The sequence below is a fragment of the Chiloscyllium punctatum genome, chromosome 37, assembly GCF_047496795.1.
Source record: "Chiloscyllium punctatum isolate Juve2018m chromosome 37, sChiPun1.3, whole genome shotgun sequence".
Lineage (NCBI taxonomy): Eukaryota > Metazoa > Chordata > Chondrichthyes > Orectolobiformes > Hemiscylliidae > Chiloscyllium > Chiloscyllium punctatum.
This window is the reverse complement of record NC_092775.1, coordinates 8,541,151-8,556,555: the sequence shown is the minus strand read 5'-3', so window position 1 is coordinate 8,556,555 and position 15,405 is coordinate 8,541,151.

Below are 15,405 nucleotides of genomic sequence, written 5' to 3'. Positions count from 1 at the left end.
TGCAGGCTGATTGCACTCTGTCACATTTTAGCTGCGTATGGGAGGGAGGATTTGGCAAGCAGACATTCACATTGTAACTGACATAGGCAAAAACATTGTGTCACAGTACCATTTAGGGCAAATGTACACCACACTGTAAAAACGATGTAATCACTACAAATAACAGTTGGCCTTTTTTTAATAAGTGATAATTATATTCAGCTGTTTGAGTGTTCAAGGGTTGGTTGTGTTTAATGACAGATCAAATTGTTGCTTTATTATTATTGTGGCAGAGCGACCGAGCTAACTACCTGGTAACTGCATATCCATCATTCTGCCAGACACTTCTCTTTAATAACCCTCTTCTAATGGCCTGCCTGTCACTTCAAGGTTACTTTGATCTATTCAAAGCTAAGCAGACAATGATCGCCCTGCTGGATTTGCCTTGGAAACAGGGTAATCAGTAAATGGATTAGTGTTGTCAGATTTAAATTAAGAACTAATGATCGAATTCTGTGCTATTTTGTTAAATTAAAAGTCTGTGTGTGTAAAGGCTCCTGCAACACAATGGTAGTGTCCCTACCTCTAAGCCAGGAGGCATGGGTTCAGGTCCCAGCTGCTCCAGCGGTGTGCAATAATATCGCAGAACAGGTTGATTAGAAAAACCATTCAGAGTGAGGACTACTTCACATTCACTGAAAGCAATTATTTTCATTTCCTTCATAAAATATTCCCCAGAGCTGTGCATAAAGACTCTTGTGGTGCTGGGGGTAGTGTCCTTACCTCTCAGCTAGAAGTCCTGGGTTCAAGTCTGATCAGCTCAAGAGGTGTGTCATAATATCGCAAAGCAGTTTAATTCAAAATGCTGTGACAGGAGTGTTCATGTGGTGCAGTGGTAATGTCCTTGCCTCTGACCCAGGAGGCCTAGGTCAATCCTGACCTGCTCCAGAGATGTATGCTAATATTGTCTAGGATAATATGATTGAACAGGTTGATTAGAAAATATATAAATGCTGTTACAGGACACCAAGGTCACTGGCCAAATCCATTAATCATTTGATCTACAAAACAAGCTGGAAACATTCCACATGTCCAGGAAGAGGGCAAGAGAGTAACTAATGGATTCTTGTCTTCTGGAGGTGGTGAGCTTGGAGGCAAGAAGAGCACTTAAGTAGGCAGAAGGTGACCTGCCCAGACCCCTTCCCAGCTCTTCCCAAATAAGGTTCAATGCAAGAAGGCCTATGGTTGACCTTCCTGTCCCACCACCAATTAAGGTCCTGAAATGGCTAATTGAGGACCACAGACAGGTTTCAGCCCACCGCTGTAGGGGTTAATCTAACTGCAAGCTATGCACAGTGCCCAACAGTTCAAGCACTTCGGGCAGTTTGTGACTACAAGCAGCCGGTTTCTTTGATCAAAGGCAATCAGTGACTGATTGAGCGATTGCCCATGGAGCCATTTCCCTGCCCTGCTTTATCAACCCCTTGGTCTACTCCCTGTGACCCTCCAACCTCCTCCCTTTGTGGAAGTTATGTTACATTTGATGGGTCTTCCCTGGAAGAGACAGTGTAAGTCGCTCACTAAATCCCCACCCAATTGCCTCGACCCCTGACGCCTCAACAAGATTCCATCCAAAGTTTCCAGTCAAGGACTTTTCATTAGTTGTGACGAGAGGTCATCGCCCTGAAACATTGAGTGGACTCTCACAGGAGGAGGCAGATGTGAGCTCTGGTGAAATGTGTAGCTGAAGCAGACTAGAAGTCTAGTGAGGCCAATCTCAACTTTTACATTTTTCTCAAGAAATGTGGCAAGTTCCTCATTAGGCAATTAAAGGGGATTTATTGCTTGTTAAATACATTGTAAACAACACAACTTGCCTCAATAATATCAGTTTCCAAAATTACGAAACAAGCTAAGTGTTGAGAAAGCCTGATATGAAAAGCAGAGAAGGTACCTGGCCAATTTAGTTTGCTGCTTGTTTCAAATGTCCACCATGTTGGACACTTGGCATCTCAGGGCACATTCCATGGGCTCTGCCACATATACCCCACCCTCACAGATATTGGCAACTGAGATTGTGCCAACCTCTCAGAATCCTCGTGATGGATCTCTGAACCACTTACAGCATATTTTTGCATTTCAATGATGTACCTTGAGGAGAACGGCCACTGTCACTGCAATGCCGCAGCAAGGACACTGTGTGTACAGGGACACACCCCCAGCTCATGGACTGGACCAGGCTGAGTCTCTGACCTCTGTGTACACCTCACTTGCTTTGATACTACTTGGATGCTAGGAGAAAGTGAAGACTGCAGATGCTGGAGATCAAAGTCAAGAGTGTGGTGCTGGAAAAGCATGGCAGGTTAAGCAGCATCCGAGAAGCAGGAGAATCAACATTTCGGGCATAAGTCCTTCATCATTCCTGACGAAGGGCTTATGGCTGAAACGCTGATTCTCCTGTTCCTCGGATGCTGCCTGACCTGTTGTGCTTTTCCAGCACCACATTCTTGACTATTTGGAGGCTGACTGCATCCTTGTTTAATATTGCCTTGCATTGTCATTTTGTACCTTGCCCCCTCAGCCAGAGATACCGTATTCATATTAATTCTGTCTTGCTGTTTAGTGCAGACACAAAGGAAGGAAGTTTGTCATAGTTGTTGGTGGGCCTCAGTTAAGTCCAGGGAGTCAGCTTTAGGTTGGGGGAGGAAGACATAAGACCATAAGACCATAAGACATAGGAGTGGAAGTAAGGCCATTCGGCCCATCGAGTCCACTCCGCCATTCAATCATGGCTGATGCGCATTTCAGCTCCACTTGCCAGCGTTCTCCCCGTAGCCCTTAATTCCTCTAGACAACAAGAACCTATCAATCATAACAAGTCAAGGGCGGATTCCGATACCAGTGGGTTTTTTTGTGCAGGTGGAGAGGTGGTCTAAGTGAGGGATTAGGCAGTGCAGAGGATTTTCAGAGTTTGTGTTTTTGGGAGTTGGAGTGGGTGACAGTGAATGCAGGAAGATGTTGTTGTGGTTCTGTTCGCCGAGCTGGGAATTTGTCTTGCAAACGTTTCGTCCCCTGTCTAGGTGACATCCTCAGTGCTTGGGAGCCTCCTGTGAAGCGCTTCTGTGCTGTTTCTTCCGGCATTTATAGTGGCCTGTCTCTGCCGCTTCCGGTTGTCAGTTCCAGCTGTCCGTTGCAGTGGTCGGTATATTGGGTCCAGGTCGATGTGTTTGTTGATAGAGTCTGTGGATGAGTGCCATGCCTCTAGGAATTCCCTGGCTGTTCTCTGTTTGGCTTGCCCTATAATGGTAGTGTTGTCCCATGACAAGCAACATGAATTCGACTGGGACAACACTACCATTATAGGGCAAGCCAAACAGAGAACAGCCAGGGAATTCCTAGAGGCATGGCACTCATCCACAGACTCTATCAACAAACACATCGACCTGGACCCAATATACCGGCCACTACAGCGGACAGCTCGAACTGACAACCGGAAGCGGCAGAGACAGGCCACTATAAATGCCGGAAGAAACAGCACAGAAGCGCTTCACAGGAGGCTCCCAAGCACTGAGGATGTCACCTAGACAGGGGACGAAACGTTTGCAAGACAAATTCCCAGCTCGGCGAACAGAACCACAACAACGAGCACCTGAGCTACAAATCTTCTCCCAAACTTTGAGCAGGAAGATGTTGCAGGCAATAGAGAGATTGGTGGATGGAAGCTTTCATGGGAGGTTGGTATGGAGCAGAGTGTGAGTTCTCAAAGAGAAGGTGGTGACACTTACACTGGCTGAATGGAGACAGCTGTGGAACTTTTTCCTCCAGTGCTGTGTGTTACCGAAGAGAGCTAGGACTGCTCTAACCTGGGTGACAACCTGGGACCATGTTGACATTGGCATGGTCTGGTGTGGTGGCCTTCACTGCTGGTCCTTAGGGAAAAAGATGTTCTGCCTTTGTACCATCCTATCCGGCAGAAACTCCAACCACCCTGTGTCTTTGGCAGGAACTGAAAGAATCTGAAAACAGGGGGATCAGAAAACAGAAGGAGTTGCAAGAAACAAAAGGGACACCTCATCAAATTCTGTGGACTGGTACGATCAAACTTTCTTTCCACAATATTTAATTTTCCACACACAACCATCCATACTCGATTGTATGTTTGTGTCTGTTTGTTTATGGGTTTGAGAAGGCAATTAGAGTTTCAGCCAATAGAGTTACACTGTTGAAAGTCCATAGTTTTGTTTGCCTGTGGTTAGAATGAATTTATTTGCAATAAATAGTAGTTTCTTTTTAGGTACAGGAATTTGGTCAGTATTTTCTGTTAACTTTTGTTAATCAAAAAATTGGGGACTTTGAGTAATTTATTAACTGGTTAAGTTTACCACTGGACTAATGGGGGTCCAATGAAAATGTATTTTTCCAAGTGAGTTGTAACAATTTCCAAAACTTTATCCACATGGGTATGGGCAGTACTGACAGCCACTGAGTTGGATGCAGTCTGTCAGGAATTAGAGCAAGCAATCTGTTAACTCAGCAAATGGCAAATTGAGTTTATTTAAGCAGCGTCTTTAGGAACCACAGCAAACAGAACTCATGATCAAAACTGGAGTGAAATCTCCAGCAAACTGCAGTTAGTGGAGTAGAGTCACATAGCATGAATTATGCACTTAAAATTAATTCTAGTCACATACAGTAGAGCAGACTCGAGTTGAGGATTGACAATCATCTCCATCCTGGCCAGGTCTTGTTACGTCACTGTACATGCAGCCACATTTTATCCATCAGCAAGGTTTTGAAAGATCAATTATAATTGGGGTAAGTGATTTAATGGGACAATTACCACCTGAAAATTACAATGCAGTTATTGGGAAAATAACTAACCTCTCAGCTGCTTCCACAGAATATCTTGTTTCCAATCCCAATCAATTCTCTCCCCTTGCGGGTGCTTTAATTGCAATCAGCAGCTTGTTGTAATGTGTTGGTCTGCTGCCTCTTCTCAACCCATTGAGCGCAGAAGCAAGTTTCCAGCTGGTTAATGGAATAACAGACAGTCAGCTCAACAGAACAATTCAGCTCATCAGCAGTGTTTGAAAGACAGGGTTAATTTTCCTGGAATTTAAATGCACAGCAACTGTACAAACAGATGTTAAGGTAATCAGCAAACACTTCCTCCATTCTTAGGTAAATTGGCAGAAGTAAAATGCCAGAATTTTGAAACATATTACTGATTAAAGTAAATGTTTAGGCAAGTAAAGGACCCCTAACTTCATTAATTTGAAGATTGAAAGGTTTATACAATGGAAATGTTTTTAAAAATGTTTCTACTAGCATGTAGGTCAGTGACGAGAGGACACAAATTTAAGATATTAAAAAGAATCTCCACATCCCTCCTGCAATGTTTTTATTAATTCAGTAAGCTGTTAAGATCTGAAATGAATTTTTTTTATTCTTTCATGGATATGAGCATCACTGACATTTATTGCCCATCTGTAATTACCTTTTAGAATGTGGTAGTGACTAGTCTTATTAAATTGCTGCAGTCCATTTGAGGCAGGTACACCCACAGTGCTGTTGCTTCAGGATTTTGAACAGGAATATTGATATAGCTCCAAGTCAGAACAATGTGTAGCTTGGAAGAGAACCTGCAAATAGTTGTGTTTCCAGAAGGTTGCTTTCTTGGTTTTTCTGGCTGATCGAAGGCATAGGAAAATGCCAAGTTTGTTGTTACAGACGCTGTCACTCAGGCATATCAACGCTATTCCATCACGCTCTTGTCTAGTGTCTATGATCCAGTTAAGTTTCTGCTCAAATGTAACCTCCAGAATGCTGATAATGGGGGATTCAGTGATGGTAATGCCATTTAACATAACAGGGAGATGATTAGGTTAGATTGGAAATAGTCATTGCCAGACATTTATGAGGCATGAATTTATTTACCGTTTATCAGCCAAGACTGAGCATGGCCAAAATCTTTCTGCATGCAGACATGGACTGCTTTATTATTGGACAAATTGAGAACCTGTAAGTCAAGTGATAGGAATAAAAGGCGACATTTACAAAGCTTTAACAAAGAAAAGGATAACACTTTCAAAGGGGCCTCAGTTTAATAACCCATCTGAGAGACAACATCCTCGACCGGCCAAATAGCTTGTTTCGATGTTCTATGATTCTAAAGTAGAAAATCTGACCAAGGAATATTGCAGTCTCAGATGAAAAATGTAGGGTTTTTTATTGGATTGTGCTTAGCAATAAACCATTTGTCCAATCTATAATAGAATCTGTATTCCACCTTCCAGCTCCCTAACCCTGTAAATTGATAATGAGGTGACCTCTTAATACAAAGACAATCCACACGGTCATACAGCTACTCAGAGATAGATAAAACAATTTTGGAATGTTAGAGCAGGAGTAGGTCATTTAACCCTTCATTCCTGTTCTGCTACGAAATTATATCATATCAGACCTGCAGCTTATTGTATTGTTATATCGCCTTCACTAACCTCTGATGTGCTGAAAATACTCTTCTGAAGTGCAGGCACTGTTGTCATGCAGAATTCAAGACAGCCAATTTGCAATCAACAAGCAAGTGTGATAATAGCAAAATAATTTGTAAAAAATTAATTAAAGATAAATATTGACCAAAGTACCAGAGAGAACTTTCCAATTTTCCTTTGAAATATTGCAGTGCAATCCTTTATATTCAAGTGGGAGAGAAAGGGTCTCTGTTTAATATCTCATCTGAAAGGCAATAACTCCTACAGTGTGTTATTGGTACCCATGAGGTACCCATGAGAATGGCCTCAACCAGCACCTTGGGTTCATGTCACACTATGACATGACCCACTATACTTTACACTCTCTCTCTCACACACACACACACTTACATACACACACAGACCCTCTCTCATACACATGTTCTCTCTTACACACACACATACACCCCTCACACTCACACCCACGCATGCACCTTCTCACAGGCCTATGCCCCATCACACTCACACACATACTTTACCAAGCTTGCATAAACGCAAACACACACTCTCTCACATGCTCTCACACGCATACACTCACATTCACACACTCTCTCTCTCTCTCTTTGTCCTGTACACGCGCACACATATAAGACTATGGGGTGAATTTATATTTGCAGATACATTTTATTTTGCTCATTCTTAGAATGGGACTATGTGAGACAAATTGATCTTTTGGGAGGGTCCTTCAATCATGATGTTTTTGGCCAGGATACTCCCAAATACTTATGTTCCAGGGTGAGGAGGGATGAACCTGCTCTCTTTCTTAAATCAATCCATCTCTAGTAGGTCACAAGAAGGTTAACTTAAAAATAACTTCCCTTAAGAATAATTTTGTCCATCCAAATGTATTTGTTTTTAATGGAGTAAAATTGACCAGGATTTCTTGAGTTAAAGATAGAATGAGTGTATTAGCTAATAACTGCAAGGGGTGACAATCCATTGTTCCTTAAAGAGCTTTGTTTAACAGGCACTGAATTTATATCCGCAGTCATCTTTTGGATATATGACCTCTTTCGTAAAACATATGTTGTAATTAAAAATGTTTGAGACTGTGGCATGGAAGATGAAACTATGTAATATCCTATCACTGCTACTGCAACATTATCGATGCGATTTTTAGCATTTATTATCTGGATAATGTCCAATGGTTGATATAGAATTATGAAACAGTCAATGGGTTTGGACAATATCCATAAATTGAAGTTCTGAGCCTAACAATGCCATGACAAGATTACTAGGAGCAATCCAATGGTCCCAAGTTATTGGCACAAGAAGTGGGCAATCCATTTTATCTGTTTTTACGATGTCTTTGACCTGCAGCTATGAACTATGAAATGGGCAACAAATGGTAATTGAGAGTCACCAATATTTCTCTTTGTAGACCTAAAGCCTACAGGACAGTTCAGCAACCACAATTTACATCTTTAACGTGCCTTACAGGGGCTGAATAAGATAACCTTTAACATTGAGCCAAAGGAGGAAACATTAGAACTGGTGACAAAAACTTGTCTAAACAAATAGACTTTAAATTAGGGTACCAAAGGAGGGAAAAGCAGAGAGGCTGCAAGATTAGCGGCAGGTTTTGCTGCCTATGGTAAGATGAAGGAAGTGCTAGATGGACAAGAAGTCAAAAGGAATGAAGTGTTTCTGAGGTTTGTAAGGCTGAATAAGTTTGTAGAGTTGGAAAAAAAGACAATACTGTGGAGATTTTTGAGCATGGAGATGAATATTTAAATTCTAACTATAAAATAAAAACATTGTTGGGCTTAGAGCCAACGTAGGTGAATGAGTAGAGAGATAATGGATGAATAGCACCTGATACAAGTTAGAATACTTTAAGATAGTCAATAAATACAATTAGAAGACTTTGTTTTGCTTTCATCATCTGGACAGAGAGCAGGCAGAACATTTCATCTTGCCCACTGTCAGAACACCCCAATTTAATTCAATACTTTTATGGTATCTGTTCCAGAGCAAACTTTCCCCAGTAGCCATTATTGCTTCAAATAGAATATTCAAAGAAAAGTATTAGTAACTCGGTATTTGAACCTGGCTGAACCCATACGGAATTATATTACAAAGATCAAAGAAAGAAGGACAGTGCTACTGATCCTTGAAGTTCCAGCAATTATTAGTCACTATATTCAGAGTCTGGTTCCTAATTATATATTGCAAAGTAACACTGCATGTGTATGACGTCTCAGATATTGTTTGTATTTTTAAAATAAGGACATTTATATATTATAGTTGTTAAGTCTCAGAACCTTACAGCACAGATGAAAGTTGTTTGGCCCAATGTATTTGCACCAATGATGATGGATGGCAGTATGATAACAACATTAGTGATGTCTACACTGGCTCACAGTCATGTTTGACACATGGATGAAGGCCATACATCCAAAAGTCTTTTTTATGGTGAACTGATCACTGGGTTATGACCTCCTGGGCATCCATGGCTTCACTATATGTCAAGGGCACGGTGGCTTAGTGGTTAGTACGGCTGCCTCACAGCACAAGGGAGCCAAGTTTCAGGCCTCAGGCGACTGGGTGGAGTTTGCACATTCTCCCCGTGTCTGTGTGGGTTTCCTCTGGGTGATCCAGTTTCCTCCCACAGTCGAAAGATGTGCAGGTTAGGTGGATCGGCCATGCTCAATTGCGCATTGTGTTCAGGGATGAGAAGGCTAGGTGCATTAGTCAGGGGAAATGTAAAGTAATAAGATAGGGGAATGGGTCAATGGTGGGATACTCTTCAGAAGGTCAGTGTGGAGTTGTTGGGCAAATGGCCTGTTTCAACTCTGTAGGGATTCTAAATTCTTTTAAAAAAGGTTCTAAATACCTTGCAAGTGAGATAAGAAGATTGTCGACATCAGCACAGACAGTTGGGAGACAGGCATTGATAATTTTGACATCTGGAAGCTGACTGTTCGGAAAGGCATTTGAAGAGTCAAGCAGAAATGAACAGATCAGCTGGCTGAGAGGGCCCAAGCAAAACTCTGGCCAGAGAATTTTGCTTCTTAGCCCAATGTCTTCCTCTGCAGCAAATAAATCAGAAACTGCGACACCAGAGCAAGGTTCCTGAGACATACCAGGTGACACTTAACATAAATACCTAACACATTCCTGATGCAGGGCTTATGCCCAAAACATTGATTCTCCTGCTCCTCAGATGCTACCTGACCTGCTGTACTTTTCCAGCTCCACACTTTTCAATACTTAACATGGAGTTGACCACTTGTATAAGATTGCAAAGATCTGAATGAGTTAACATCAAGGAGTGCCATAAGCACTGAAAACAAAAATGCTGGAAATCTCAGCAGGTTAGGCAGCATCCATGGAGAGAGAGCAAGCTAATGTTTCGAGTCGAGATGACTCTTCATCAGAGCTGACATGAAGTGTGAAGAGGGAAGCATTTATGAACTAGCATGGGAGGGTGCAGAGTTGGAGTGCTGGGGGACCAAGGGTGCTGATAATGCAGATTAAATTATTGGAATGTAAGAACGGCAGAACAATGGTGTGTCTAACTGTCAGTTTGGAAATAACACAGTCCCTCTGGAGTGGGAGGGTGGGGGGGGGGAGGAGGTGAGAAAAGATGTGGTGACAAAGAATGTGACAAGTAAGCCCAAAGGAAGGGAAGTGCCTTAAGCATCATCCTCTATGGTGATATCATGTAGACTTGTGGGCAAAACAATTCTAGATTCCAGAGCAGTAAGACCAACTGTCCTGGTCCTCCTATCATCTGTGACAATGTATATCATTGTAAATGTAACTGGTAACTAGCTGCTAACATGTGGTAAATACTTCCTGTTCAATACAAGAACCTCATCCAAGGTGTACACCATCTTATGAGAGAGAAGACTGTCACACCTGGTTCTTAGAAAGAGCTATCCATATCAACATCCAGCCCAAATCCTGCTGTGTTTCTCCATAGTCCTGTAAATAGAATAGAATCCCTACAGTGTGGAACCATGCCCCTCGGCCCAACAAGTCCACACAGATTCTCCAAAGAGTACCCCACCTGTACCAATTCCCCCTACACAATATTTATCCCTGACTATTGCACCTCACCTACACATCCCTGATACTATGGGCAATTTAGCATAGCCAATCCACCTAACCTGCATATCTTTGGACTGTGGGAGGAAACTGGAGCACCCAAGGAAAACCCACACAGACACAGGGTGAATGTGCAAACTCCACACAGACAGTTGCCCAAGGCTGGAATCGAACCCGGGTCCCTGGTGCTATGAGGCAGCAGGCACCTCTGAGCCACATTGCTGCCCTGCTTTCATTTTCAACTGTACAACCAATTCCCTTTTCAATTTTCCTGCTGAACCACCTTTTCAGGTAGAGCATTGCAGATCCTGCAACTCACTGTGTCGGCAATTACACAGAAACAGCTCTCTGGTTTTATTACTACCAGTTCTAATTGCCTTGCTATTTAAAGTCTTCAGCAATCCTCAGGGTGCTTATGGGCAAAGAAAATTGAATTTTCTGATGAGCAAGGATGTATTATTTTCCTGTTGAAGTGAAAGACTGAATCCACAGTGTTGGTGATCACCAAGAATGAAAAGGTAGAAGAGAAAATCTAGGATATCCTTAGGGGTGACAAGTTTGGATTGTGAAGCACTGTCCACTTTTCAAACATGAGAATATAGTCAAATGATAAGGAATTACATAGGCATAAGGTGCTCAAAGTAATTGAATTATAATTGAATAAATCTGGATTTTTTTACTGTCAAAATGTAAGTTGAGTATGTTATTTACTGTAGGAGAAAAAAATGTTTGGATGAGTATTAACAATATCAGCATTGAAAAAATAAATAATATTGAGATGTGTTTTTCTACACCAAGATCAATCAACATTTATTGTTCATACTTCCCAGTTACATTGTCAGTGGATATAAAGCCAAGTAAATAACCTCACCAAAAAGTTATTTAACATGATGAGGATTAGATTTGAGATGGTACATGACGTGTGTTATAGCCTACTAAGTACTTCAGTGATAGCATTGGCTTAAAATATGACACTAGTTTTAAACTTGTGACATTAAAAAATCCTAAATTACACTGATAAGAAGGTAAGATTTAGGTTGCACTAGCTGAACGCAAGTCAAAAGGTTGTGTTATTGCAAGTATTTGTTACAGCTGAACTAAAGCACATTATACATTTCTGATTACTTGATCAAGGATGAATGGCATTGTCCTTGAAGGTAAGTTATAGTCATCGAGTCATACAGTACAGTAAAGGCCATTCAGCCCATTGAGTCTGCACCAATAATAAGCTAGCAATTGTTATCAACCAAACTTATTGAGATTGTCTGAGATCAGAGTTGTGCAGAAGTTTAGGGAAGATAGTTTTGTTGTTTGTTGAAAAAGTACTTTGAAGCAACTCTATTGATATTTTCATGATTATGAGCGAGATTCTCAGAGTCAGTTCAACCTTGTTCCCAGTGTTCAAAGGTTAGTAAAACTGAAAATTTGAAGTTAAGGTAATAAAGAAAGTCATTCAAATTTCATTAATGGTTCAGTAGGTTAGGTCAGTAAGTAGCTGAGGCAAGGAAGTCTCTAGAATTGTTTTTGTCCTCTTTTTGGTCAGCTGGGTATTTGTCCAAGGAAACATTTAATAAGTTTAAAAGGCTTTGAAGTGAGCCACTAAGGCAAGCGTAAGCTAAAATGCATTTGCCCAATGTAATGTCTCCACTGCTTCTCCAAATGTGCATAGGAATATGATTGAAATTTAGCTTATATCAAAAATACTATTCTATAAAATCAAAAATCCTTCTTGAGAAATAAACCAGTGCAACTAACAAAAATCAATAAAATCTGCCCAAAATCTTTCTCCTCAAATGAGTAAGCACTACTTTAAGAAAACTCAATCTCAAACTCTAGAAAGTAAATATTAAACATGCCTGTTTTTTAAAAAAAATCTTTATTATAATCCCGCTTTTGGAAATACTTGACAAGCTAGATCTTTGCTATGCTGTGGCTTGATAGACCATAATATTTTTAATGAATAGAATGTTTGGAAGAACAAAGGGCAAGAAAATTGAAATTGAAAATCTTCATCATGTGAACCTGAACAAATTAAACACAAGTTATAATGATTAAATAGGCAAATCAAACAGGTCAGGTAATGATTCTGAACCCAATACATACCACATACAATTCTATCTCTCAGGAAGAAAATGAAAAACAATGTATTATCTGACAAATTGTGGTTGAAACCCCACAGACTGAGTACTAAATGGCTGATATGGAAACACCAATACAAAACCAGCTTTAAGTGACACTATGAGTCATTAACTCCCTTCAAAACTCTGTCTTCTTCACAAGGGATTCCAATTCTTCACTTTTTAAGATTAAACTTAGACTGTCCCCAAAGCCTCTCAAATTCAGACTGCCTCAATCACAGCTCATGTCTTGATAGCTCAGGCAGCTTGAGATCTTGTTCCTCGGGTTCCTAAGACTGCATCCAAGCTTATAATTATGTTATGACCAGTCCTGCCGTGAGCTTCCCCAATCCATTACAGTTCCAACGGGTTAATCTAAATCATTGGGGTCCCAGGTGAGGAGGGATGACCTGGCTCTCCCTCTTTAGAAGAAACTGAGGACTGCAGATGCTGGAGGTCAGTCAAGAGTGTGGGGCTGGAAAAGCACAGCCGGTCAGGCAGCATCCGAGGAGCAGGAGAATTGACATTTTGTGCAAAAGCCCTTCATCAGGAACGAGGCTGTGAGCCAAGGGGGTAGAGAGATAAATGGGAGGGGGAATGGGGCTGGGGGGGAAGGTAGCTGAGAGTGTGATAGTTGGATGCAGGTGGGGGTAATGGTGATAGGTTGGAGAGGGGGATGGAGCAGATAGATGGGAAGGAAGATGGACAGGTCATGAGGGTCATGTCAAGTTGGAAGGTTGGATCTGGGATAAGGTGGGGGAAGGGAAATGAGGAAATTGATGAAATCCACGTTGGTCCTGTGTGGTTGGAGGATCTCAAGGTATTTTTCCTCCAGGCATTGGATAGTTAGGGTTTGAACATAGAACATTACACTGCAGTACAGGCCCTTCGGCCCTAGATGTCGCATTAACCTGTAAAACCAATCTGAAGTCCATCTAAACTACATTATTCCATTCTCGTCCATATGCCTATCTAATGACCATTTAAATGCCCTTAATGTTGGTGAGTCTACTCCTGTTGCAGGCAGTGCATTCCACACCCCTACTACTCTCTGAGTAAAGAAACTGCCTCTGACATCTGTCTTATATCTAGCACCCCTCAATTTAAAGCTATGTTGCCTTGTGCTAGCCAACACTATCCGAGGAAAAAGTCTCTCATCGTCCAACATATCTAACCCTCTGATTATCTTATATGTCTCAATTAAGTCACCTCTCAACCCTCTTCTCTCTAATGAAAACAGCCTCAAGCCCCTCAGCTCTTCTTCATAAGACTTTCCTTCCATGCCAGTCAACATCCTAGTAAATCTCCTCTGAACCCTTTCCAAAGCTTCCACGTCCTTCCTATAGTGCAGTGACCAGAATTGTACGTAATACTCCAAGTGTGGCTGCTGCATGACCTCATGGTCCTGAAACTCAATCCCTCAACCAACAAAAGCAAACACACCGTATTAACAACCCTATCAATCTGGTTTGGCGATGGAGGAGGCCCAGGACCTGCAGGTCCTCGGCAGAGTGGAAGGGGGAGTTGAAGTGTTCTGCCATGGGTGGTGGGGTTGGTTGGTGTGGGTGTCCAGGAGATGTTCTCGGACGCATTCTGCAAGTAGGCATCCTGTCTCCCCAATGTAGAGGAGACCACATCGGGAGCAATGGTTACAGTAAGTGACGTATGGAAGTGCAGGTATAATTCTAATGGATGTGAAAGGATCCTTTGGGGCCTTGCATGGAGGTGAGGGGGGAGGTGTGGGCACACGTTTTGCAATTCCTTCAGTGGCAGGAGAAGGTGTCAGGAGGGGATGGTGGGTTGGTGGGTGGCGTGGACCTGACGAGAGTCATGGAGGGAAGGTCTTTACTGAATACAGATAGAGGTGGGGAGGGAAATATACCTTTGGTGGTGGGTTCTGACTATAGGTGGCGGAAATAATGGAGGATGATCCGATGTATCCAGAGGTTGGTGGGGTAGAAGGTGAGGACTGGGGATTTCTGTCCTTCTTGCGGTTGGAGGGTTGGGGTTCGAGGGCGGAGGTGCAGAATGTGGATGAGATGTGCTAGAGGGCATCATTGACCATATGGGAGGGGACATTGTGGTCTTTAAAGAAGGAGGACATCTGGTCTGTTCTGTGGTGGAAGTGGTCCTCCTGGGAGCAGCAGAGGCAGAGGAATTGGGAATAAGTGATAGGGAGAGAGGTAGTGTAGTCCAAGCAGCAATGGGAGTTAGTGGGCTTGCAGAAGATGTCCGTTTTGAGTTGGTCACCATTGATGAAGATGGAGAAGTCCAGGAAAGGAAGGGAGGTGTCAGAGATGGTCGAGGTGAACTTAAGGTCAGGGTGGAATGTGTTGGTGAAGTTGATGAACTGTTGAACCTCCTCATGGGAGCATGAGTTGACGCCAATACAGTCATCAATGCAGCAGAGGAACAGGTGGGGAATGATGCCAGTGTATCTGCAGAAGATGGACTGTTCCACGTACCCAATGAAGAGACAGGTATGGGTGCCCATGTGGGTGCCCATGGCTACCCCTTTGGTCTGGAGGAAGTGAGAGGATTCGAAAGAAAAATTATAAAGGGTGAGGACCAGTTCAGCCAAACTAATGAGAGTGTCTGTGTAGGGGTACTGATGGGGACGTTAGGAGAGGAAAAAATGGAGGGCTTGGAGGCCCTGGTCATGGTGTATAGGGACTGGATGTCCATGGTGAAGATGAGCCATTGGAGGCTGGGGAAACAAAAGT